The 26,770-nt window shown below is 35.3% G+C and overlaps 2 protein-coding genes across 22 annotated transcripts in view; one reads left to right on the plus strand and one right to left on the minus strand.

The window, feature by feature from the left end:
* Nucleotides 1-20,771, minus strand: part of LOC138715547 (conserved oligomeric Golgi complex subunit 4-like) — a 104,458-nt gene extending 83,687 nt beyond the window's left edge. For 7 of the 11 annotated variants that reach the window (XR_011336421.1, XM_069848608.1, XM_069848607.1 and 4 more), the window contains exon 1: nt 8,652-9,079. The gene's annotated coding sequence lies outside the window, so the exon portion shown is untranslated. Of the gene's footprint in view, nt 1-8,651; nt 10,859-18,935; nt 19,542-20,634 lie in introns of those variants that run through there. The other 4 variants (XR_011336419.1, XR_011336418.1, XR_011336417.1 and 1 more) reach the window with 4 other exon arrangements.
* LOC138715548 (uncharacterized) overlaps nt 9,157-26,770 on the plus strand; it is a 134,803-nt gene continuing 117,189 nt past the window's right edge. For 8 of the 11 annotated variants that reach the window (XR_011336423.1, XR_011336430.1, XR_011336427.1 and 5 more), the window contains exons 1-2: nt 11,145-11,461; nt 15,297-16,270. The gene's annotated coding sequence lies outside the window, so the exon portion shown is untranslated. Of the gene's footprint in view, nt 9,283-10,976; nt 11,462-15,296; nt 16,271-26,770 lie in introns of those variants that run through there. The other 3 variants (XR_011336425.1, XR_011336426.1, XR_011336424.1) reach the window with 2 other exon arrangements.

Genomic DNA, 26,770 nt, shown 5'->3' on the forward strand with positions numbered 1-26,770 from the left:
CCGAGAATTGAGCCCTGTGAAACACCATACCTATACATTTTTTCTTAAACAGATAATTTATTATTTTACCATTTTCTTTACAAGTGATCTCTGTCCTTTGTTCACGGTTTTCCAGGTAAGAAGTAAACCAACTGTGTGCCAAGCCTCTAATTCCAATAGCTTTTAATTTTTCCAACAAAATAGTGTGATCCACTAGGTCAAATGGTTTTGAGAGGTCTAAAAATAATCCTATTCCTATTTCTTTCTTGTCAATAGATTCATATACTCTTTTTAAAAAGTTTATAGTTGCCGTATTAGTTGATTTACCCTTACAAAATCCATGTTGGTTTTCAACAATTATATTATGTTGGGTTAAAAATGATACAAGCCTCTTGTGCATAACCTTTTCAATTATCTTAGAAAAAACAGAGAGTAAGGAGATTGGTCTATAATTTCGAACTTCCATCTGTGGTCCTTTTTTATATCAGGGTTTCACTTTTGCCATCTTTAAACTAAGCTTATCTGGGAACTGGCTTGTTGACAGTGAAAGATTTACAATGGCAGTTATAGGAGTAACTATATTTAGGAAACATCTTTTGATAAGAAAATCTGGAATCCCATCGATGCCAGCTGATCTTTTACTCCCAAGTCGTTTAATAATTTCCATAATTTCTGTTTCATTAGTAGAATTTAGACGTATGCTATTACAATTATCCTTGTGTTTTGTTATATATGCTATTATAATTATCCTTGTGTTTTGTTATATATGCTATTACAATTATCCTTGTGTTTTGTTATATTATTGTTTTTAATCTGTGTGCTGTTATCCATAACAGTTTCTGCAATACCTACATAATCGTTAAATATGTTTGCTGTTTTATTGGTGTCACATTGTTCTCCACATCACATTTTAGTTTGATATTTTTTATATCATTACTATTTTGTCCGAGTTCATCTTCAATAACTTTCCACATAGCTTTTGACTTGTTCCCAGCTGAATTTATAAATTTATCATTGTGCAGTTTTTTGGCTTGACTTATTACTTTATTATAAATTTTCTTGTAATGATAATAATAATCTTTAAACGTTTTTGAGACATTCCCCCCTTTTAATATTTTGTTAAGAAATCTTAGTCTCTTTCCGGATTCCCTTATCCCTGCAGTGACCCAGTTTTTTGTATTGTCTGTAAATTTGATATTAATTTCAAGCAAAGCTGTCTCATAATAATAATTGAATGTTTTAAAGAATTCGTCATAAGCAAGGTTTACTGAAGTTTGTTCGAATATGGAGTTACAAGATTCTTTCTCAAGTAGATGATTTAGATACTGAATATTTTCTTCCTTAAAGGATCTTACTTTCTTGTATACAGCAGAACTATTATAGTTATTTTTATTCCTATCTTCTAGATGTAACTGCAAGATTTGAGCTTCATGATCATAGAACCCAGTTGTTATTACATTAGAACTGTAGTTCCACAAATCCTTGTTTAGTATTATTTGACCAACTGCTGACTGACTGCTGCTTCCTATTCTTGTTGGGACATTTACTATTGCCTCTAAGCCATGTGTGTTTAATACTAGTTGTAATTTCCAAGTAATATTATTATTATTATTATTATTATTATTATTATTATTATTATTATTATTATTTTAAAAATCTACATTTATATCACCCACGATTATAATATTTTTGTTTCTATTTCGCAAAGTATGAATTATTAAATCCAATTTATCAATAAGGATCTGATATTACTGCTGGGAGTCCTATATATACAGATTATAATTCGTTTCAAACTCGAGAATTCCACCATGCTAGTTTCAAAATGTTCAACATTATCAAATAATGTAGGCTAAATGGTATTGCTTCTATACTTATTTTACAAATACACATGAGCCTCCATGTTTTTTGTTTTTCCTATAGAATTTTGTTGGAACGAAGCACTTATTTCAATTGATCGAGCTCAAAAGAGGCTGCAGGAAATTGCACGATGCCACCCTGGATACGAAAGGTCTCAGAGATAACTTTGATGTCGAAAGAGGAACTTAGTCAACTGCTCCCTGTAAAAAGTGATATGGGTATGTTGAGGTTGAGAGATGTCAAAGACGAAAGAAAATTATGCCTGGCGAGAGCTGGAAATACATCACATTAACCGCTAGACAAAACATGGAGAAAGTCATGAAGGAATCACTCAACTGCCTTCACATGGAAATGGACAAAAGGTTCTCTGTGCTGCAAGAAGCCGAATCAAATCGGGTTCCTTCTAGATATCAGTCAACATACTATGTAGCACCTTAAAAAACAAGTGCAGAAATTCGGACGAAAACTACAGCTGTGATACTGATGCGTAACAGAACGCAGAATGGATTGCAGAATGCTGCTTTCGACTCACACTGCGAAAATTTCAGGTCTGAAGGACTTCATGAACATGATGTTTCCCCACTTTATGCATTGCAACACAAATAACGCTACCCATTTCAGTTTCCACTGTCAGCTGTGAGAGATTGTTCAGCAAACTGAAACTGATTGCTTACTGCTTGAGAGCATTTATAGGCCAACAATGACTCTGTAATCTTGCCAGGCACTGTTGGGTTCGTAGAATAATACAGTATCAACACAATTTCACAATATTGCATTCCAAAAAAGAATCCATCTGCTCTTGTTTAAAGCAGGATATTACCAACACAATACATCTCTACCAAAAACCTGACCAAACCAAACCTAACCTCCAACTGTTCTCAGACCTTACGAAGACTATCTAGGCCTATATATCTATATACCAAAAACCAAACACACAATTCATACCAAAAACCTAACCTTTCACTTATCTCAGACTGTCTTTCTACCTATATATCAAAAACTGCATACCAAATTTGGCACATTACATATCTTCAAAACAGTGTCCCTGCGTTCTTGAGTTGGTAGATATTTCAGTATCGGCATCATCTCTTTCAATAGGCAATATTCTTGGTACAATGCAGCACCATTTTCAAAGTCCAGTTCTGTATTAACATGCAATATATTCAGTAAGGACACTGAATGTGAATACATATATATATATATATATATATATATATATATATATATATATATATATATATATGAAATTTCAGAATGTAATACTGCAATGAACAAAATTCCAGACATTAAGAGTCCTGAAAACAATTTAATTTTTTTCGATAATCCGGACAAATGGTATGACAACTCGATTTTTGTGTCCAATAACTGTTATGAATTTACACAACTTGTAACTTACATAATACCAAGTTTTATTTATAGGGTTACTTGGTGAAAGTAAACACCTTTTACTATTGTTTTTGTCTTTTGCGCTCAAATTATGGCAGGTCAAATTTAGAACATCATTATCCAAAATACTAAGCTTTTTAAAGGAAGAGTTTTCAGTAACACACCCTTAGGTATCAGTTTTTACAGTTCTCACATTTTACATTTCTACATAACACACTCATTATCTGTTCAGGGTTCCCAGACATATCGGAAAAAAAATACGGGACACTTATCAATTATCATTAAGTAAGTTTAATATGCACATCCACCAAATATACCAATCTTTCAAACTGTGTATGTAGCGAAGTTTACTACACAAACACTTTACCAACTAACTAAGAGTAAGTAAACAAATAGTAAACAAAATTGTTAGGGAGCATAAGTTATTTGCATTAAGTTTAAGCTTCCTTATGTAAGTTGCTTTCAAATTGGTTTTACTAAGTTATTACAGAAATAGTTACAAAATACACTAAGTTACTCATGTGACAATATTCTTATAAATCAATCAGCCCTGGCCTTGTAATACTTCTCTAAGAATGAATTTCACTTAACAATTGTTTATTTTGAAGAATCATGTCATGAAAAGCAACACAGTCCTCACTGAAGAATGGTTTTACAAGCATTGATTTTACTGTTTTTACAGACAATTTATTTTTATCATCAGTCCATAGAGCATTCATGCAAGAAAATAATCTTTTGGCACACGCATTCATTCCAGGGATACACATAATGAACTCCACTACTCTCTTCAAATTTGAGAGTTCTCCTTCAGTACTTTTAAAAACATCCACCCAGACTTCATCTAAACGTTTGGTGTTGCCATCACTCGCCTTGAGAAATTAATAACTCACAATAATATTGTTTCATAACAGACCATCTACAGTCATCTGCAATGATGAAGTGCGACATTGTAACTTTTCCGTTTTTTCTCAGTTTGGAACTCTAAAATACGGGACAGAAAGCTGTCCCGAAGACTTTTCTCGGGAAACAGGACGCAATAACAAAAAATGGGATGATCCCATATTTTACGGGATGTCTGGGAACCCTATATCTGTTGGCATTTCAATGCAACGGACATATTTACATCAACCCTTTCCACGTTCCCTCCCAACAATTATTAACGTTTCCACTTCATTATCACTATAATTATATTATCAAAATCACCTGCATAGAATTGGAATATATCAGTCCCCTAACTGCCCATTGTGCAACTCAAACCAAGAAATGGATTCGCAACACCTCAAAATCTGTGCTTCAGTGGCTGGCCATGATAATATCTTTGAAAAATATTGGAGTGCAAGAGGTCAAATGACTTTATTGTCAAACTCCTGGCATTAGAAAACAACAACAACATATTATCAAAATCGCATTTCTCCTGTTTGAACTGGTACGGTTGGATACTTCTTTTAGTGGGTTATTTTACGATGCTTTTTCAACTGCTGAGGTTACCTAGCGTCTGAATGATGTCAGCAAAATGAGTCCAGGTTCCAGCGCCGAAAGTTATCCAGCATTTGCACTTAATGGGTTGAGGGAAAAAGCCTCAATCAGGTAACTTGTCCCAAACAGGATTTGAACCAAGGCCCGATCGTTTCAGGGTCAGGCATGCTAACTGTTACTCCACAGCGGTGGATGGTTGGATCCCTGAAGCCATAGCACACTATAATTTATCTCAAAATGAATGCAATTTATATATCTGCATAGAAACAGGCGTATGTATGCAATGTTGTCACCGGCAGCTGAGCCCAATGATGTCATCAGGTAGGCTACTCGCTTTTCTCCCTCTTTCCTCGCGTGTTTTTGAAGGTACAGATGCCATGTTTGAATTAAACTGATTGTAATTCCTTCCTATGTTAAACTATATGGTGAAACTAGTGCTGAAGCTGAGGTAGTTCCGGTGATTTCGGAAGTGAAATTCGTCTAATTTATAAGGGATTTGATAATTCGGTATAAAACGTTGGTCAATATGGCGGACATCATGTAGAATCTGGGACAGGTTAGGTTTGGTTTGTTCAAGTTTTTTATATGCCTATCAAAAAACGTATAAGTATGCAAGGCGTACCAAAAACCTCAACAAACCATACCCAACCTGTCACTGATGTCCCTCAGATTGACCAACTTTTTCTACCAAATTACCAGGATTTTTTAAGTGAAACTAGCACTGAGATAGTTCAAGTGATTTCAGAAGTGAAAATCGTTTAATTTAAAAAGGATTTCTTATGATGATGCAGTTGATTGTATATGCAAGGCATAACAAAAGCTTAAACTAACCAAGCCTAACCTTCATAGATTCGTATATACAAGGTGTATAAGCGCAGTGTGAAGGAAACTACCTCAGAGGTAGCCTAGTTTGGCCATTTTTTTGTGGAAATGCAATTGATCGTATATGCAAAGCATAACAAAAGCCTAAATTAATCAAACCTAACCTGTCACAGATTCATATATGCAAGGTGTGTAAGCACACAGGAATTAGCTCAGCGCTATGTAAAGATTAACTTTTGGTCCTACAGAATTGATCTGTTATGGTTACAATGGTTATTAAAGGAGAAAAATTCACTCCGGCACACAGTGGTCCAGAATGCAAATTTAGCGGACATATTAATAACTTTTCAGCTACTGAACAGATTTTTATGAAATTTTACACAGTAGTTACAGGTAGCATATATGTTTTGTATGCAAGCTCTCGTTACGTTGGTATAAGGGAAACTACCCCTTATAGGGGGCGCAATTAGACAAAATTAATAACTTTTCTCCTATTTAACAGAATTTTATGAAATTTTACACAGTAGTTACAGGTAGCATATATGTTTTGTGTACAAGCTCTCGTTACGTTGGTATAAGGGGAACAACCCCTTATAGGGGGGGCGCAATTAGACAAAATTAGTAACTTTTCTCCTACTTAACAGATTTTTATGAAATTTTTCACAGTAGTTACAGGTAGCATATATGTTTTGTGTACAAGCTCTCGTTACGTTGGTATAAGGGGAACCACCCCTTATAGGGGGGGGGGCGCAATTAGACAAAATTAGTAACTTTTCTCCTACTTAACAGATTTTTATGAAATTTTACACAGTAGTTACAGGTAGCATGTATGTTTTGTGTACAAGCTCTCGTTACATTGGTATAAGGGGAACTACTCCTTATAGGGGGCACAATTAGACAAAATTAGTAACTTTTCTCTTATTTAACAGATTTTTACGAAATTTTACACAGTAGTTAGAGGTAGTAAACTTGTTTTGTATACAAGCTCTAATTCTCTGGATTGTCTTTGTTTCGACCTCATACTTGCTGTAATGGAAAAGCTTTTTTGGGCAGACACGACTTTTTCCAGGGGTAAGTTTTCTATAAATTTTCATTACTATCACGAGGATAACCTAATTTAATAAGTAGCTCACTGAGCCAATGTCCATTTCGTTTAAAAAACGCATATTCCTTATCCTCTTGCTCTCCAACGATAAATTATCTTATGGGGGGAAAATGTAACATTTTAGATACTATTGCACCTTTTGGGCACTCGGGAAGCTTATTTGGTATATAATTAACAAGCTGTCATCTTGAATTCCCTGTATTATACTGCGAAAGCAGATTCGATTCACAGATATTGAAATAGGTTTAACTGCAAACGAGAAAAATTGCACTACTGCACCTCGAAAGAATAGTGCTCAAAAATTATTACTTCCGCAAATCTGCGCACCTTATGACTAGATTTAAAATAGAGGTAACTTAAATAGTGGAGGAAGTGAAAAAAAAAAATCATTTTTGGACGAACCAAAGGGGTTTTTTTTTTCTCTACCTTAGCAAAATCTGCACTCAATGGTTATATTTATATTTTGTCCCGTATCCATTCATGCTAATTTTACATACTATAATAACATTAAATGTAACAAAAACAAACAGTGTTACATACCCAAAGAACTACTCGACATATTGATACTAAATATGAATGGAATCGACCACTTACAACAGAGTTACAGCACAAGGAAAACGGCAGACTCGCGGCGCTTGCTGAGTAAGAATGCTGGGTGCGAAATGTGGTATGTTACCGGCCTCTTATCTCGCTATGCAGCCACCTCCGCTGATTAAGGTAATCAATTGAGTGTTACTCACTTGTATAGGAAAAATAATTTAAGGATTTAATTTCATTTTTTTTTACATGTCATTTTTCTGCATTGTCCTCCTAAATATGGATTTTAGACCACTGTGCGGCGCCGAGAATCGGACCAGGGTCCTTGGTTCTACGTACCAAGTGCTGTAACTACTAAGCTACGCAAGTTCAATCACAGCACCGGAAAAAACACTAGAGAAGGGTGATTCGATCCGGTGCTGTGGATTGAACTTCGGCGTAGCTTAGTGGTCAGAGCGTTTGGTACGTAGAACCAAGGACCCGAGTTCGATCCCTGGCGCCTGAGCGAATTTTTCTCCTTTAATAACCATTGATACCTCAGCACTAGTTTACCTAACTATATGACAAACTAAATATAGGCCTAATATGTTTTTGTGTTGTGATTCCCTTTAACAAGTGGAAAACAATGGAATTGAAATGATATAGCTACATGTAGGGGGAGAGATGTAACTTCTGCGCCTCATGTGGCACTGTTTACGCTAGATAGTAGGCCTCTTGGCCGGTGTGGATAACGATTAGCGCATCTGACCGCGAAATCAGGTGGCCCGGTTCGAATTCCGGTCGGGGCAAGTTATCTGGTCGAGGTTTTTTCTCCTCAACCCAATAGGAGCAAATCGCATCCCTAGAATAATACTGCCGTTATCTCTCAAAAATTTAATTTTCAGTTACAGGTAGTTCTGTAATCTTTATTTAATCCTCTATCAAACAATAGAACTGTGGTATCTCTAAGTTCAAGCGCAAAGTCTGCAGGGCTCATAGGCAGGCTAATGATACTTGGTAATTCGGAGTTTTCATACGACTTTGATACGTTTATCTTGCATTTACTCAAAACTAACGGGTGCGCTTCCAAACAGGGCAGCGGCATTTCCACTAAGGTTAGACCTCAGTTTAGGTGTTTGTATATTAATAAAAAATTAGGGGCTAGAAAATATTGAAAATAGGACGCATGTTTATGTGACATCTTTTTTCAATTAATACACACACACCTAAATGGACTCTAACCTTAGGGGAAATGCCACTGCCCCTGTTTGGAAGCGCGCCCCTCATTTCATCGTCATTATCACCTTCATTTCATTCAGACGCTAAATAATCTGAGATGTTGATACAGCGTCATAAAGTAACCCACTAGTAGGCTTCTTACTGAAATTTAAAAGTATAATGTGGTAGCAAGGATATACTTTAGTGCAACCTTTGGTAAACTATATACATTGTAATTATAATATCCTTAAAACAACATAACCTGTGAAGTTAAAAGAAAAAAAAAACTTGCCTGTTTTCCATTTCCTTCAATGCATTAGCGAGGCGCTGTATAATTTCTCCTACTGCTATCCGATTAACAACAGTGTCGTCTAATTTCCGAATTACTGCCGGTCGATTCATTGTATAAAATTAAATTAATTTATTTCTGTTTATTTGATTCATATTCATATTATACTTCGCACTACCGCTGCTGCCAACACGATAATGCTGAAAGTCTCCAAATGCTACGCAAAAAGTCCCCATTTTCAAGTAAAATACCTACAGAAAATTTCAAATTAATAAATGTTCTATATTATTTTGCTTAAAGTATCACATACTGAATTCCAGATAACAAATATTGAGATAAACAAAAAATTGATGCGAAATGTATTACCCTTCCCTGTCATATACAATTACGTTGTAGCACTGCCATCGTGATCTAGACCAGGCCGCAATGCAGGTTGTGTGACGTCACTCGATGAGTCGGGCTTTTCTATTTGAGTATACGGAGCTGAGTGAAATATATTACTTTAATGCGTGTCGGCGCTCAATTTTATTTAGTGTAATGTGTGTATAAGACCCCTTCACAGTTCTTATCGCATAATATGTTGCAGAAATAATTATAAAGCTGTGTTATTTTAATATGAACGGAGTTTTACATGGTAACATAACCTGGTTGCATCAACATTTTAAGTTTGGAATGGAAGCTATTTTGAGATTTAATAAAGAAGAATTATTTTTATTTTGATTTTAATTTAGCACATCTACCTTCCTTACTTGTAGGTACAAAATTTACCACAGTCCCTCCTATGAAATTAGTGTATGTACAGTTGTGTGTTAATCTGGTAGGTTAGATGAATACAATTCATTACAACCCAGTATAGTAGGGAACAAATAAATAATACAATTAAATTTTTATTCAATGTAATATGCGCATAAGTTCCATTTATGTGTTGCATAATGTGGCAGGAATAATAAATAAAACTGTGTTATTTTTATGTGAAGAGAATTTACCATGTTAACATAACCTATCTGCGTCAACATTTTAGGCTTAAGTTGAGAACGAAAACGGTTTTGAGATTTAACAAAGAAGAATATATTTTTTAGGATAAACTTCAGAACACGGTTACCGTCCTTACTTATAGGCAGAAAATTCACCACAGTCCCTCATATGAAATGTACATACGTTATATTACTTAGTAGCGCTGAGGTATAGTTCCGGTAATTTCTGAACTGAAAACAGTTGAATTTATTTTTTGTGGAGATGCATTTGATCCTATAAGCAAGGCATATTAAAAGCCTGAACGAACCGAACTAATTTGTATATGCAAGATGTATGAATACGAAGGGAACTACCTCAGCGCTAGTTTAGCCCTAGTAACATATTACACTAATCAGACTTCAGACTGGAGTACCGTATGAAACGAATAAATACAATTGAAGTGTAGACAAATTGCATTTATGAGTTATACGTAGCGTTATGCTTAATTATAATGCATAATTGCGAATATGGAAATAAGGCAAGTACTGATAGAATAAACATAACCTATAACTTCAACACATTAAAATATGCGTGCGATGCAACTGAAAATTGTTGAAACGTGCATAAATGAATGTGCAAGAATTTCGTAATGAAGCATGAGTGCTTTATTTCAACTAATTACAATTCTAGATACTGTAACAGTAATGGAAACTATAGGGTATAATTTTTTGTAATATACTATATGTATCTCGTTTTTAGTCCAAATTGTGTATATTATCAAACGTCGTATTATTTACTCGTATAATGTAGGTTATTCACAAATAAAAAGGGAGCAATAATTTAAATTTAATAAGACAAATACGGTAAACTAACAATAATGGATTAGACAAGAGTAACATTGGTAACGCTGCACTTAGGCCTAATCACAACTTACTTTACATGCCAGTCAATGTTTCACTTTCACGTATATATTATTACACATATTTAGCCTACTGTTTATAAGACCAAAATTTCACTTAACCACATAAGGGCGCAATATTTAATCGAAATAAAGGCAGGTATTACACATACGAACTTTGCCTGCAACAACGTAATTTTCACACCAAAAATAATATTATACCTTAAATTGCAAGTAAATTGTGTCTCAAGCGGCTCACAATCACTGTTTAAAATTTTACTGACGCAATTACACTGCATTTCAGAGAAATATATGTTATTCTTCATGCACTGCAACTAATTCATATGGTTGAAAGACCGCCTTTCGCGATCAGCTGTTAAGCGAGTCACGTGGTCTGCCTTACGGCCTGTATTAGATCACGATGGCAGTGGTTGTAGCCTAGATCATATGGTTGTAGTCATATATAGCTTCGAGCATTATGTTCGAAGATATATAGAGCATCGATCGACAAAGTGCAACCGGCTGCCATGTAGAGGTATCGACTGAATTTGTTTTCCATGTCACACTGAATATCGATCGACAGAGAATAGAGATCGTTCAAACCGTTGCTAAGCAACGGTTCACTTCAAACGTAAACACTTGTACAGTAGAAAATGAATAGCGACAGCTCAGGTGAAGATACTGTTTTCATTCATGAATATTTGAATTGAAGAGAAAATGAAGAAGTAGGCGATCGCAGTGGACAAGAGAAATATTTCTTAAACGTGAGAGCTTGGGAGAGTTCCACCAGCTTGTACCTTCGTTGTGGGATGACGAAGAAAAGTTTAAATATTATTATCGTTTGTCCATTAATACATACAAGGAAATAATAGAGAAAGTGAGGCCACTAATAGATGTTGGGCACACAAATTTCAGGAGAAGCATAAGTTTTGAAGAAAGGCTGACTGACTGTAACTTTGAGGTAAGCATTTAATTGGAGGTTTGAAAGTGACATTCAGTATTGACATAACGAAAAGTATTCATGCCCTTTTGTGGAAAGTAATAAGTTAGTAATAAATTTCGTAAATAAATTCGGACAAATTAAGACTAAATTAAACTAACCTAAACTACACTCTAACCTATCAAAGACCTAAATAACCTTATATACATTGAGTGCAGTTTGATATATGGAATAGCAATTTCAAATAATACAGCAACGAAATATATAACAGTTCATTAGTATCAATAACTACCGCAACTGTTAATGCACAATAATTAACAATGGGCATATTTATTTACACTAATATTGATAAATTGATATGAGATGTGTCCATGTACTCTTGACGGTTTTGCTTTAAGTAATAGAAATACTCATGGTTGCTGTTATTTGTTCCACAGAAAATTTAAGAAATAACTTAAGTCTATTCTTAATGCATTAAAATAAATTGCCCAGGACGAATTACTTTATAAGCACCTTCGGTTTTCTATATTTTAATACACTGTGCATTTATTCTTTGTTATAAATTGAATCGTGAACTGCAGAAAGCCAACAAGTCATAGTTTTCCTCAAATTCAGTTATTCATATAGTTGTAATATTCATACATAGGCCTTTGAGGGGTGAAGGAACCCCACCAGAGCCTTCTTTAGTTACAAGCCGGGGCCATACGTCGGCAACACTATAATTAACTGTCACCCGGAGGCCAACCGTACAGTACACGTGTTTGTGCTAATGCCGATTTTCAATGTAAATTAATGTTACAATATAAGTGTGTGTCGATGGAATTAGGTTTACGGTCGTACCAAACGTTAATTGTTGATGTATTATAAACTAAATGCGTGTTGGTGATAAAAAACAAGACAGTAAATGAAAATAAAATGGTTGCAGTCTTTGGGAATTTTTACGGTTATGGATGACAAAGTAATTGACTATTCTATTAAATATTAAATAACCACATTTTTATATTCTTATTTGTGGTTTGTGTGTATCAGAATTCTAGTCAAATTGTTGGGTCTCGTCTGCTATATCAATAAAGTTACGCCGTTGGTTTTCGAAGTCATTGTAAACAGCTGTTTTGTGATCCCATAAATGTTGCAGTTTTGTTGAAGATTCGGAATGCCTGCTATACGTCAGAACTATCTATAATTTGTAGATGCATATAATCACTTTGTCGGTTTGGTCAATGTTACTTATGTCCACCCACTATAAAGACATAGGCCAATTTTACACATATTTAGTATAACTTGTTGCTTTGACAGGTTAGGTTTAGTTAGTTTAGGTTTTTGTTATAGCCTATCTTGCATATACAATTATAGCGCAACATTGGCAGTGATAAAAGTGAAATATTCGTTCAGTGGGCGTTGGATACTCTACATTCATCTAACAAATAATTTAGGATAACAGTATTGTTATGGTGATTGGCCAGGTTCAAACTAAAACTGGCTTCCTGGACATCTGAAATATTTATAGAAAAGCACGACAAAATCACATGAAATTAAAATGCATATGATATCCTACACCTTTCATGTCAGAGGTGAAACAACATTAAGCGGCAAAACATTGTCAATTTACTAGCCACATAATGGTTAATTGATTGGAATAGGGTATTGCGAAAGTACGTCATTATTTTATTTATTTTTGGTACAAGTAACATTTCTTTAAGTGTTTATTTATTTTCCCTTGTACCATCAATAAAAAAACAAGTATGTTTTTATTTTTTATTTTTTTTTTAATTTTAAGTGGCTGGCGATAAAAACAAGACAGTAAATGAAAATAATATGGCTGCAGTCTTTGACAATTTTTACTGTTATTAATAATGACAGAAAGTGATTGACTATTCTTGTAGACATTAAATATTTTATAAACTGCATTTTTATAGTCTTACTTGTGGTTTGTAGTCCGGCAGAAATGTTGTTCAAGGGAGAGTTGTAGGATCTCGCCTGCTGTGTATCAATAAAGTCGCTCAGCTGAGTTTCTTTGCAAATACCTATTTTCTGTTAGGAGGTACAAAAAGAACATTTCCTTTGGAATCACACAATGTATCACCTTTAGAAAAACTGTCATTTGAAAAATGTTTTATGCATACTACAGAATCTTTCTGGGGTTCCCAATTGCCTCTTTTTATATTTCTAACCCACTTCTGCCTTTGTTCAGGATCAACAGGAAATCTAAATGTAGTGACATAACCATCTGTTTTGGTATTGTAGTTGCTACGACAAATAGGCACACAGCACTTTCTAGGCATCTGAAATATTTGTAGAAAAACACGATAGATAATCGCATAAGATAATATTAAAATATATCCTAAACCTTTCACAGATGAAACACCATTAAGTCGCAAAACATTGTCAATTTGCTAGCCACAAATTTGTTAACTGAATGGAACTTAAGAATACTGCGTAGGAACTTACGTCTTTATTGCATTATTGATTTTATTATTTTCGGTGCAAGGAATATCTTTTTTATTTTTTTATTTACCTTCGTACTATCAATAAAAACATGTTTTTTTTGTAATTATTTTAAGTGGCAGCCTTTGTGTGTAAGTAGCCTACTTACGCCGTATTCTGAAGTCTAGCTAATTGATTGCAATAAAACACTATTTTCGAACCCGTAATAATTTACATCACTATTCTGAATCTTGATCTTACCTTTGTGCGTGAAGTAATATTGAAAAAATACGCGTTATGTATAACAAAAGCAATGAGCAAACACAATATCACTCTAAAATCCACTCCACTCCACTCTGCGTTGCCAAACCTACCCATGCCCCAGCTGGTAACTAAAGAAGGCTCTGACCCCACACATCCAGTGCTCAGTGTGCATTTCACAGTGGCAATAAGTCACAGTGCATTGCAGTAAGGCCGCCAGTTTAGGACATGTTGAATTTTTTTTGTACCGGTAATTAATAAAAAGTCAGTTTGCTTTTCTTTCTTTTTTATAGGTTTACAGGAATTTGAAGAATTACATGTGCTATTCACACAATTTGTTAGTGTTAGTTGGGAGGCCTGAGGGAATAAGACCTTTGGGGAGGCCGAGATGTAGATGGGAGGATAATATTAAAATGGATTTGAGGGAGGTGGGATATGATGGTAGGGACTGGATTAATCTTGTTCAGGATAGGGACCGATGGTGGGCTTATGTGACGGGTGGCAATGAACCTCTGGGTTCCTTAAAAGCCATAAGTAAGTATGTATCGACACAATTTAGTATGTTTGTGTACTTTTTTCAATGTATTGGCTTATATATATATATATATATATATATATATATATATATATTATAATAAAAAAATGGCCTTCTCTGTCTTCTTCACCTAAAAATTGTTTTCAAGAAATAAAATGATTGTTATTGGTATTGAATTGCTGAAACCCCATATGTTCAGGCAATTCACATTTTTTACCAGAAAATAGTAAAGAAAAAAATTGAAGTTCATGTATGTCATACACTAGAATTTATTATTATGCTTTAATAAAAAATAATCACTTCAAAATACTAAACGCTTTTGAAGATAATCAGTTTTTTGTATCTCCTAAAAAATTTATTCTGCAATTCATGATTCAATTAGTAAACAGTTAGCAGTACAAATTCAAGAGAAGACTTACCTTCATTCTGTTCAAGCTAAAATTCGACTTAATACATGTATTCGGTATTCAAATACATTCACTTGGACCAGAGAACAGAATCAAGAGAATATTCTGCAGTGCTTAAAACTTAACTGACCCAATTAAGTACATGTACACATCTCTTATCAATCTATCTTAATGTTAATTCCTCACTTTTAATGCGCCACAATTAACATTGAACGTATTTATTTTAAAGGTTCCTGGCTACTGGTGACTTACATGTCTGCATCGTACAGATTTAGGATGGCACATAATACTATCAGTGGATTTATCCCTGAAATATGTGATGCCATCTATTCATCACTGTAGCCGAAATTCTTGGCATTCCCAAATAAAGAAGACTGGGCTACCATTGCACACAAATTTGAAACAAAGAATCAGTTTCGTAATTGTGTGAGTGCATTAGATGGGAAGCATGTGAGGATGCAAAAGTGGATCTTTATATTTTAACTACAAGATGTATACATCCATTATCCTCATGGCACTTGTGTCTGCAGATCTACATTTCATTGTCATTGACGTTGGATCATTTGGGAGGAACAGTGATGGTGGGGTATTTGCAAGTTCTGCATTTGGGCAGAAAATAATTAATAAACAGATAGGCTTTCCAGATGATAAGCCACTGCACACTGGAGGACCAACTACGCCTCATGCGATAGTGGCATTTAGATTACTGCCTGATCTAATGAAACCGTATCCAAGCGGGGCCTCACTCCTGACAAGAGAATATTCAACTTTCGATTGTCACATGCAAGAAGCAGTGTAGAGTGTGCCTTTGGGCTATTGGCTTCCAAATTTAGAATTTTTCATACACCTATATCAGTTAAACCTGAGAATGTAGACAAAATAATAAAAAGGCTACCTGTGTTCTAGATAACATGATATTGGACAGAGATGGGGAAGTGTGTGATGAACGTTTGCCTTTGTGAACCCAACCAGTGAGATACAGAGCAACACAGAAACAAATGTGAATGCCTCAAGTCGTTGCTCACAAGAAATTAGAGACAAGATTTAAAGAATATTTCAACAGAGACTATGTTACACAAGGGGAATAGACAAGCAGTAGAGTTTTAAGACCCTTAACCATTTTTAAATTTAACATTTACCATTTTGGAGCAAATATATCAGATATTGTTTGAACATTATGCCTGACAAATCATAATTAATAAGGTAAGGAATTGCATATGGAATATGATAATAAGATTGTAATTACTTTATTTATTTGGAGAGTTCAGCATAAGTTAGGTTAACGCATGTTTCCTTCATTGATTTAATAGCAATTTATAGTATAAGAGTGTAAAATTGGATTTTATGCCTTGGGCGATAATTTCCATGAGTGCATAAAATCTGTTCACTCTCGTGTGCTATACAATATTTTATCCATTACTGGTATCTAAATTCAATTTTAAATTGCACGCCTTTTCTTTGTCACGTGTTGTTTGTGAACAAGTTATAAATGAATGAATGTATGGATTTTATGGTTGCTAATGTGAAAAAGTTTTTAATTCAGTGTTGTGAAAAAAGCCGTAGTTTAGGTTGCTAAAAGCAATAAAATTAAGACCAGTTTTGATACCAGTTATGGATAAAATATTTAATAGTAAGGCATTTGTGTAGTGCATTGCATATCACTGCATTGTATATTTGTTTGTAACTCTAGTGATGAATTTTATCTGCATGTAAATCGAATTAATCTGTTTGTTATATATTGTAACTTCTATAGAGCCCACACTCTAGCTCAGTCGGTAGTCTCGCTTGTCTCCTGATCTGGAGTTGCGCTCGGGCTTGGACTGATTGCCTGGTTGGTTTTTATCCCCCCCCCCCTTCGAGTTGCGCTCGGGCTTGGAATGATTGCCTGGTTGGTTTTTATCCCCCCCCTTCGAGTTGCGCTCGGGCTTGGACTGATTGCCTGGTTGGTTTTTATCCCCCCCCCTTCGAGTTGTGCTCGGGCTTGGACTGATTGCCTGGTTGGTTTTTATCCCCCCCCTTCGAGTTGCGCTCGGGCTTGGACTGATTGCCTGGTTGGTTTTTATCCCCCCCCTTCGAGTTGCGCTCGGGCTTGGACTGATTGCCTGGTTGGTTTTTATCCCCCCCCCCCTTCGAGTTGCGCTCGGGCTTGGACTGATTGCCTGGTTGGTTTTTATCCCCCCCCCCTTCGAGTTGCGCTCGGGCTTGGACTGATTGCCTGGTCGGTTTTTATCCCCCCCCTTCGAGTTGCGCTCGGGCTTGGACTGATTGCCTGGTTGGTTTTTATCCCCCCTCCCTTTCGAGTTGCGCTCGGGCTTGGACTGATTGCCTGGTTGGTTTTTATCCCCCCCCCTTCGAGTTGCGCTCGGGCTTGGAATGATTGCCTGGTTGGTTTTTATCCCCCCCCCTTCGAGTTGTGCTCGGGCTTGGAATGATTGCCTGGTTGGTTTTTATCCTGCCCCCTTCGAGTTGCGCTCGGGCTTGGAATGATTGCCTGGTTGGTTTTTATCCCCCCCCCCTTCGAGTTGTGCTCGGGCTTGGAATGATTGCCTGGTTGGTTTTTATCCCCCCCCCTTCGAGTTGCGCTCGGGCTTGGAATGATTGCCTGGTTGGTTTTTATCCCCCCCCCTTCGAGTTGTGCTCGGGCTTGGAATGATTGCCTGGTTGGTTTTTATCCCCCCCCTTCGAGTTGTGCTCGGGCTTGGAATGATTGCCTGGTTGGTTTTTATCCCCCCCCCCTTCGAGTTGTGCTCGGGCTTGGAATGATTGCCTGGTTGGTTTTTATCCCCCCCCCCCCTTCGAGTTGTGCTCGGGCTTGGAATGATTGCCTGGTTGGTTTTTATCCCCCCCCCCCTTCGAGTTGTGCTCGGGCTTGGACTAATTGCCTGGTTGGTTTTTATCTCCCCCCCCCCTTCGAGTTGCGCTCGGGCTTGGACTGATTACCTGGTTGGTTTTTATTTCCCCCCCCCCTTTTTCCAGTTATTATTTATTTTTTTTTTTTTGCCAACCTTAAAGCAAATTTCAGATAATCTATGATGAATCCTCGGCCTCAGCTCACCTCTCCAAAAATTTGTGTAACTCTTGAGTTGCTCTGTATCTTCAAGCTTCAGTCCTAATGTAAGTTCTGTGGAATACAATAAGTGTAGTGAACAATAAATTAAAGTGCAACTTCGCTAATATTGTGAAAGGAAAAAAATCAGCTCGGTCTCGATCATTACACTGATCCAGCCACCTTAAATGAGTTTATCAAAACAAACTCGTTATATTAGTATGCAACATAAATTTTATCAATATGGTACAGTATGCATTCCTTTCACATTTAATAAGTCTTTGTATTACACCAATGTATTAATACTGAAAGTAAGATATTTGTGTTTTGAAAGAAAATTAAAAATCATTATGATAATAATGAACAGGTTTGAGTGTGGTACCTATTGGCTTCTTGCTGTTCTCCACTATTAGATCCTACATTTGAGAGCTGATGTAGAAATTTGAGGAGAATTTTGAGTAGGGGTGTTTGTAAACGAACTGGAAAGAATAATGATATCTGATATAATATGCCTTGTTTATACAATCTTTCTCATTTTTTTTTCACTAGCCAAATACATCTAAATTGTGGTAGAGATCCAGATTAATCTAGTAGGTTAGGAAAATGAAAAGAACATAACCTAACTTAAATTATTCATAAACTACACTAAACATAACCTAACATAGATTAATAATAAAACTAGCTGAACCTAACAACCTATTGGGTTGTGGATATTTATCTACATTTCTTACAGGCTTAGACCTATAGAAGAAAAGAAAAATATTTTACCTTCTTCCAGCAACAAATGGCTCCAAAAAATTGAGGACATCAAAGTATACTCACTTCTTTACTTCCGATGCTCCAGAGCCTGAGGGGAGCACACTGCCTCTTCTACTTCTATACCCGGCCCTCAAAATTTGCTATTTCTTGACACAAGTCTTTGCTGAAACAAAGAATTACGTTCTGTGACGAAAATGTCATGCAATTGTTCATTCATTCATTTATTTTATTCCATTGATCTTACATGAGCAATGAAGCTTTAAGATGTGGAACATGTCAACATTTTACAATATTACAATTACAATTTTTACAAATTTTTATAGTTTTACAATTTAGTAATTTTCTACAATTTTTACAATTTTGTACAATTTTTTTACTTTTTTTACATTTTGGCGAGATGTAGTGAGATGAGATGAGGTCCGAGGATTCGCCAAAATATTACCCGGCATTTGCCTTTTCGGTGGGGGAAACCTCGGAAAAACCCAACCAGGTAATCAAATCAAAGGGGTTGATGCCAAGGACTCGCCATAGACCATCCGGCTTCAGTCCCACGGCTGGGGAAAACCTCCGAAGAAACCAAAGTCCAAAGGGGGATCCAACCCAAGCCCGAACGCAGCTCCGGATCAGCAGCCCAGCGAGTCTGTCGACTGAGCTACATCGATGGCTCTACTAAAAGTATACAATACATAGCCAATCAGATTATTAAATTTACAAACGCAAACGATCATTCATAAGTTGAGCTATATTATAATACAAACCAATTTAATTAAATTTAAGGCATAAACAATTCAACCAGTTGTGATATACAGAAATTGATAATACATATCATGCAAACTACTTCAAATTACAAACACAAACAATTTATCAGTAGAGCTATATAGATTACTATTCAATTTAAAGCATATACAATTCATCGGCCAAAACTATACAAATATATACAATACAAAGTAGCATACTTTCATTAAGCTATACAAATTTGTGCAATTAATATCAAGTAGATTAATTCAATTTATAATCATAAACAATTCATCAGTTGAGCTATACATATTACCATTCAATTTACAGTAGGTCTAGGCTATATACAATTCATCACTAGAGCTACACAGACTAGTAATCATTTTAAGAACATATACAATTCATCAGCCAAACTATACAAACATATACAATCAAATTAGTTCAATTTACAAACTTATTTTCGTTAAGCTATACAATTCATATGAAGTAGATTAATTCAATTTATAAGCTTAAACAATTCATCAGTTGACCCATACAGCATACTATTCAATTTACAGTACATACAATTCATCAGTTATGCTAAACAAAAAATACAATACATAGTAAACAGATTAAGTCAATATAAAAACATATTTTAGTTGAGCTATATAAAATTGTACATGTCATTTAAGTAGAATAATTCAATTCACAAGCATAAACAATTCATCAATTGTGTAGAAGGTATGAGTATGTAGAAATTTGGTTAATTCTTTTCTGAACCTTTTCTCGTTGTTCACATACTCTTTGTGAATAAAGAAAACAGAGTTTTCCATTAAATTTGTTGACTGAGTGATAGAGGTTAAGTATATGGCATTGCTTTTGATTATGTCACGAGCATAATTACTATTCTTATATTAATATAACAGTGTTTTAATCAATCAATCACTCTTGGATAACAACATTTCATAATGTATTCCTAACATCAACACGTTTACAAAATAGTTTTCAGTTACTATTATTGGAGAAGAATATTCATATAGTTACTTACCACTTTTTGTCCCATTCTTGAGCCGATCCCATTCCACACAAAGTCTATGGTTTCTCTGTTGCGATATCCAGGGAGCCTTGGATTGAATAGCACTTCGTTTTCTCCGACAAGGCAGATTAATTTGTCAGTTTCGTCAACTCATCTGCCATCTTGCATCAACTGTCGCTTGAAAAATGAACACGTTTGTTTTCACCAACCAGTTGATCTTAGACGCTCGTTGTTGATTGCTGTGTGACTGCTGTCACCGCCCTCTGTACGTTTCTGAGGTCGGTTGATCACAGTCGTTCGATCGATTCAGTGTGACAGCCCCCTAAGGTTTGAACTGTAGATCTACTACAAATTATAATAGGACATAACTCAAAACAATCTCTCTCGTACACAAACACATGCATACATCAACAAAACTACGTAACAGCTAACAGGAACTTTTTTATATGAAGCTTACCTTCCCGAAGAAAGTAATCTGCCATACTGTTGCCTCCATATCTTGCCACCTCTGCAGTTATTAGTACACTAGTTCATGTATTTCAATAAACACTATCACTAGGAATTATACATACAATAGTCATGACGAACCTATAATCTGTAATAGATTGTACAGGGAATAAATAAATACAATACAATACAATACAATACAATACAATACAATACAATACAGTACAAGTGGCTCTTCACAAATGAGGAGTAACGCAAGGAAAAACACTGTCACTACTCATCATTTACTACTTACATTTTGCATTTTTGGCTGTGATGTCTGTACTTGGCTCTTTTTGATTTTTTTTATTTGGTGTTTTTCATTTATATCTGTATCTGTGTCTTTTATTTAGGTGGTATCTATTTGTTTTTTTTTTCTTCTTCTCTTTTCCATTTTTAATTTGTATTTACACTTGTATCTGTTTTACCTCTTTTTTCGTGTTATATGCAATTCTATGTTTTTTTTAATCTGTACTGTCTATTGTAATTGGGGCTTTGCCCTGTTATGGACATAAATAGATAAATAAATAAATCAGAAACTGTTTTGTGTTGAGAAATTCACTGAATTACTGCAGTGTGAATTTTCTGTTTCCGTTTTGCATGTATTTATCAACATTCACATCACGGTCTAGGCACTGAACAATATCACTTTCCAGTCGGCCTGGTTGGCGAGTTGGTATAGCGCTGGCCTTCTATGCCCAAGGTTGCGGTTCGATCCCGGGCCAGGTCAATGGCATTTAAGTGTGCTTAAATGCGACAGGCTCATGTCAGTAGATTTACTGGCATGTAAAAGAACTCCTGCAGGACAAAATTCCGGCACATCCGGCGACGCTGATATAACCTCTGCAGTTGCGAGCGTCGTTAAATAAAACATAACATTAACAATATCACTTTCCGAATACAGAACCAATAAGTTTGACAATCGATCCTGTGTCATTGTTGACCGAAGCCATTTGTTTATTCTGCGCATTGTTAAGAAAGTCCTTTCGCATTTTTCGCTGTTTTAAGGCAGCGTTAATGCTATTTTGATCAGGAGATTAACATTTGGAAGAACATAAGCTGTTATTTTATCCAGAAGTTCACTTATTATTAGTTGCAAAGTGTCGTCTTTGAGTTTAGTGCTTACCACATTCCTAGCAATGTCTATATCAGCTTCTAACATTCTCTTATTTGTTTGTGGCACTGAATAATGAATGATCAATAAAATATCTTGCGCCTTCTCAATATCTCAATCTCAAAAATTCTTCACATGACATTGCTAATATCATACCTCCATCTGAAAATCTTCTTATTTCTGCTAATAGCATGTCAAGTACAAACACTCTGTGTTGCTGCACTGTCAGCCCTTCCTGTATCTTTGCCCCACAGTTTCACTAACAACATAGTCATCAAATTTTTTTTGAAATTGTACGAGGTCGTTTTAGTCTGTATTTACATCTTTCTTGCTCTGTAAATGTGTCATTCTCTTTCAAAATATCTTTAGGAATATGTTGTAAATTATTATTGTTACAATATTCTATTACTTCTTCCCACATCTCCAACCACATCTTTTCATTCCTGCTTGACTCCAAATTTCCAATAGCCCCTTGAACTGCCAGATTGCAGGAAGCAATACATGAATAGAGACGCTGTAGTGATCTACGTACAACATTTGTATTTGAAAAATGATGTTCTAAAATATCAGAAACACAAGGAAATCTAAGGATTGAATATTTTGTAGCAGTTCTTTAGCAATTGAACATCTTGGGTGTCTTAAGTTACTAGATGTATTCTTTAGCACCCTTACTATTGCAGGATATGTTGCTTAAATGGAAATCAAGCCCAGCGAGTATCACTGAGTTGTTGATTCATGCTTATTTATTTTAAGCTTTTTCTGAATATCCACAAATTGCACATGCGTATCGGGATGAGAGAGAAACTCATATAATGACTCATTATATTAAATCCATAACAAGCAAGTAGAAACTATAACAAGATTTAATTTGTGAGCCATGCAGTGTATGTAAGTTGCATAGGGTACTTGAGGTTTTCACGAACTACAGCCTGCAATCCACTATTAACACCCGCCATAAGATTGCCCAATCATTAATGCTATGATCCCTAAATTCTTAACATATGACTGAAATTATGTGCACTACCAGTTCATGAAATTGAAACGTCTCCCATCCCTAATAAGTTTTCCTTTACAGCAGATCCCTTAGCTATCTAACACATATAGCCTACTCGTCTCTTCGCACTTATGAGACTTAGCTTCATCCACAAGAAGTGCATAAAACCCCGCATCATTAATTTCTTCAACAATTTTTGTCACTGTTTCATTAGAACATATCTCTAACAATTCGTTCCGTACAGTTCCACTGGTCAGATTATAATAACAACTGAATTTACTTTTGAGATGTTCGTGTTTCGAAAAAATTTCACATAACTCCAGAAAGGTTCCTTTACTGCACGATTCTTCACCATCATTATGTCCTCTTATACCTAAACCCTGCTTTGCTAAGTACAACAGTATGTCAATTATCTTAAATAAATACTGTCGATTTGTGTTAATCAGATCCTTGTGTAAACTGAAAATCTGTGTGATTACTGATTCTTTACAATGTTCCATATTAGTCCATTTAGTAACTGAAAACAAATGAGATGAACTTATCGCGTGTTTACTAAGTTTTTCTGATATTTTCTTCCAGTTGTGAGTGCCCTTTTTGGTAAATACACATTCTTTACCAGAACTCGAAAACTGTCTGCAAGGAAAACAAAATACAGCATCTTTCTCCACCCTGTACTGTAGCCATTCAGATTTACTGTACCATGAAGTTGTAAAACTTCTCTCAATACCAGCACATTCACTTTAGGGAAACTCCGAGACAACTGGTCTGGAAGCGCCACTAATAAGATTGCCAAGATCAGCAATATCTATTTCACTGACTAGCACTAGCAATAGGTTGATCATCACACAGTACTGGTCACACTAGCATTAGCATCAGTAGTGGTAGTGATTACTTATGATGCAACTGGAGCATTTTTAACACTAGTTAACCCATTTTTAGATTTTTGTACACTGACAAAGAATGAACGAATGTCTCGCAAACTCATTGCCTCGAAATCTCTCGCACAGCTGGCAATCATAATAATGTACAGAATCACAGTTCCGTGTTTGTTGTGCATTGTTCGGTATTTTTATAACATATTCACAACAATATATTGAAAGTAAAATTGTAACAAAATATACAGACAATTTTACATTTAATTTATCTGTTTATTTCAAAAAGAAAGATATCATGAAATATAAATTCTAATTATTTTATTTAATCTCGTCTTTAAGTTTATTTACACATTATACTGGAATCATTTTTATTTTTTCTGCATTGTTGTGCAGTGTGTTATTCATATTCCTCCATGTGGCGTCCTGAACACCTGCAGACTTCTAACACACGAGTACAGGCTGTTACAGAGAAACATTACAATGCTTCTATTCCTCAAATGATGTATAGAAATTCTTATACGTTCAGAAATTTAAAATAAATATTATAGTCCAGACACATGATCTGAAAACTTAATTCGTCAATTTAAGTAGAGAAACTTAATCAGAAACAAAACCAAGAAAAATCTTTTGAATGCAATATTTTCTAACATTAATAAAAAAAAAATAAGAGTTCAGACAAGTTTGGGGGGGGGGGCAGTGCCCCCACCATAACTCCACCTATGGTCCTATATATGTCATTTCAAACTTGAATTTTAAATTTCTGACCACCCAGTTCCCCTCAGGATATAACATACCGAAAAATGCAGGTGATCACTTAAAATGGATAAACTTCACTCTGCTTGGACTTAGAGAGTTGTTTCAGGACTTAAAAGAAAGCTAATTCATTGTTCAACAATTTTGAGTGAGGAAATTAAAAAAAGTAATATTTCATTTATTTAAAAAATAAAAAGGCTATTTTAAAAATATTTTTTTATAATTATATATTGGAAAAATCATAAAAATTGTAAATTAACAGACAACAAAATTCCATCTCTCCAAATCACTCGTTCGTAGGTTATGTCTTCATCATGCCATGCAAATTTGAAGTATTTATCTTTAATGGCTACAGAGTTCTTACAGTTTCATCATCATCATCATTGGCTCAACAACCCATTGAGAGTCCTAGCCTTCCTCAGTATTTTATTCCAGCCTTCTCTACTTCTAGCCTTGACTGCCCACATTCGTGCACCAATAAAGTTGGCATCTTCGTATACATTATCCTCCCATCTGCTCCTCGGTCTTCCTTTGGATCTGCTTCCTCCAGGATTGGATGTAAAGGCTCTTTTAGCGGGTCTAGTATCATCCATTCTTACCAGATGTCCAGCCCACTGCAATCGACCAATTGTAATAAGTGTTATAATGTCTGGCTCCTTAAACAGATCGTATATTTCTTTATTATATCTAATTCTCCATTCATTATTTATTTTGATGGGTCCATAAATTGCTCTCAGAATTTTCCCCTCGAAGATACTAAGTCTTCTGGAGTTCTATTTGTCCATAGTCCATGTTTCTGAGGCATACGTCAACACCGGCCTAATAAGCATCTTATATATTCTTATTTTAGTTGAGATGGTTAAGAATTTCGATTTATTATATTTCAGTAATCCAAAGTAACATTTATTTGTTACAGATATTCTTCTCTTAATTTCAAGACTGGTGTCGTCATTATTGATCATGGAGCCAAGATATATAAAATTTTTTACATATTCAAATTTGTAATTTTCAATTGTAAGATATGTTGGTGCTTTATTAATAATGTTTCCTTTGTGGCTGGAGATCATGTATTTAGTCTTGCTCTCATTAACTCTCAATCTCATTATCTTTGCTGCCTTTTCCAGGGAGATAAATGCCTCTTCTAGTGCTTTCTGTAACCTAGCAATAATATCTAGGTCGTCTGCGAATGCCAGAACTTGAACAGGCTTATAGCATATTGTGTTAGTTGTCTGTATTCCTGATTCTCTGATCGCTTTTTCCAAGGCTATGTTAAACAGCAAGCAGGCCAATGCATCTCCTTGTCTTATACCTCTGTTGGTTTCAAATTCCCCTGATAAGTCTGACTGGATCTTAAAGGCTGGTTCAGAATAAATCGGGAACGGAAACGGCAACGAGAACGAGAACGGAAATAATGTTAAAATAAATGTATTTAAATGTAAGCATTCACAATAGTTAATTGTGAATGCTCACATTTAAATACATTTATTTTAACAACATTTCCGTTTTTCTTCTCGTTGTCATTTCCGTTCCACGTTTATTGTGAACCAGCCTTAATACAGTTTATAGTTTCTTTCATTGTCATCTGGGCTAGTTCTAATGAGTTTATTAGGTATTTTCAGTACTGCCATTGCTTGATATAGTTGTTGCTATTAATAGTATCATACGCCATTTGGAAGTCAATGAATAGATGGTGTGTTGTTACGTTGTATTCGTTAGTTTTGCCTAAAATTTGTCTGAGTGTATACATCTGTTCTATGGTCGATCTGTTGGGCCTAAAGCCACATTGGTAGTTTCCGATTTCTCTTTCTGTGTATTCAGATAGTCTTTTATAAAGAACATTTGAGAAAATTTTATAGACATTGCTCAGCAGACTGATGCCTCTATAATTGCTACATTCCAAGGGGTCCCCTTTTTTTTTTTTTTAGT

The sequence above is a fragment of the Periplaneta americana genome, chromosome 15 (genome assembly GCF_040183065.1).
Source record: "Periplaneta americana isolate PAMFEO1 chromosome 15, P.americana_PAMFEO1_priV1, whole genome shotgun sequence".
NCBI classification, from domain to species: domain Eukaryota; kingdom Metazoa; phylum Arthropoda; class Insecta; order Blattodea; family Blattidae; genus Periplaneta; species Periplaneta americana.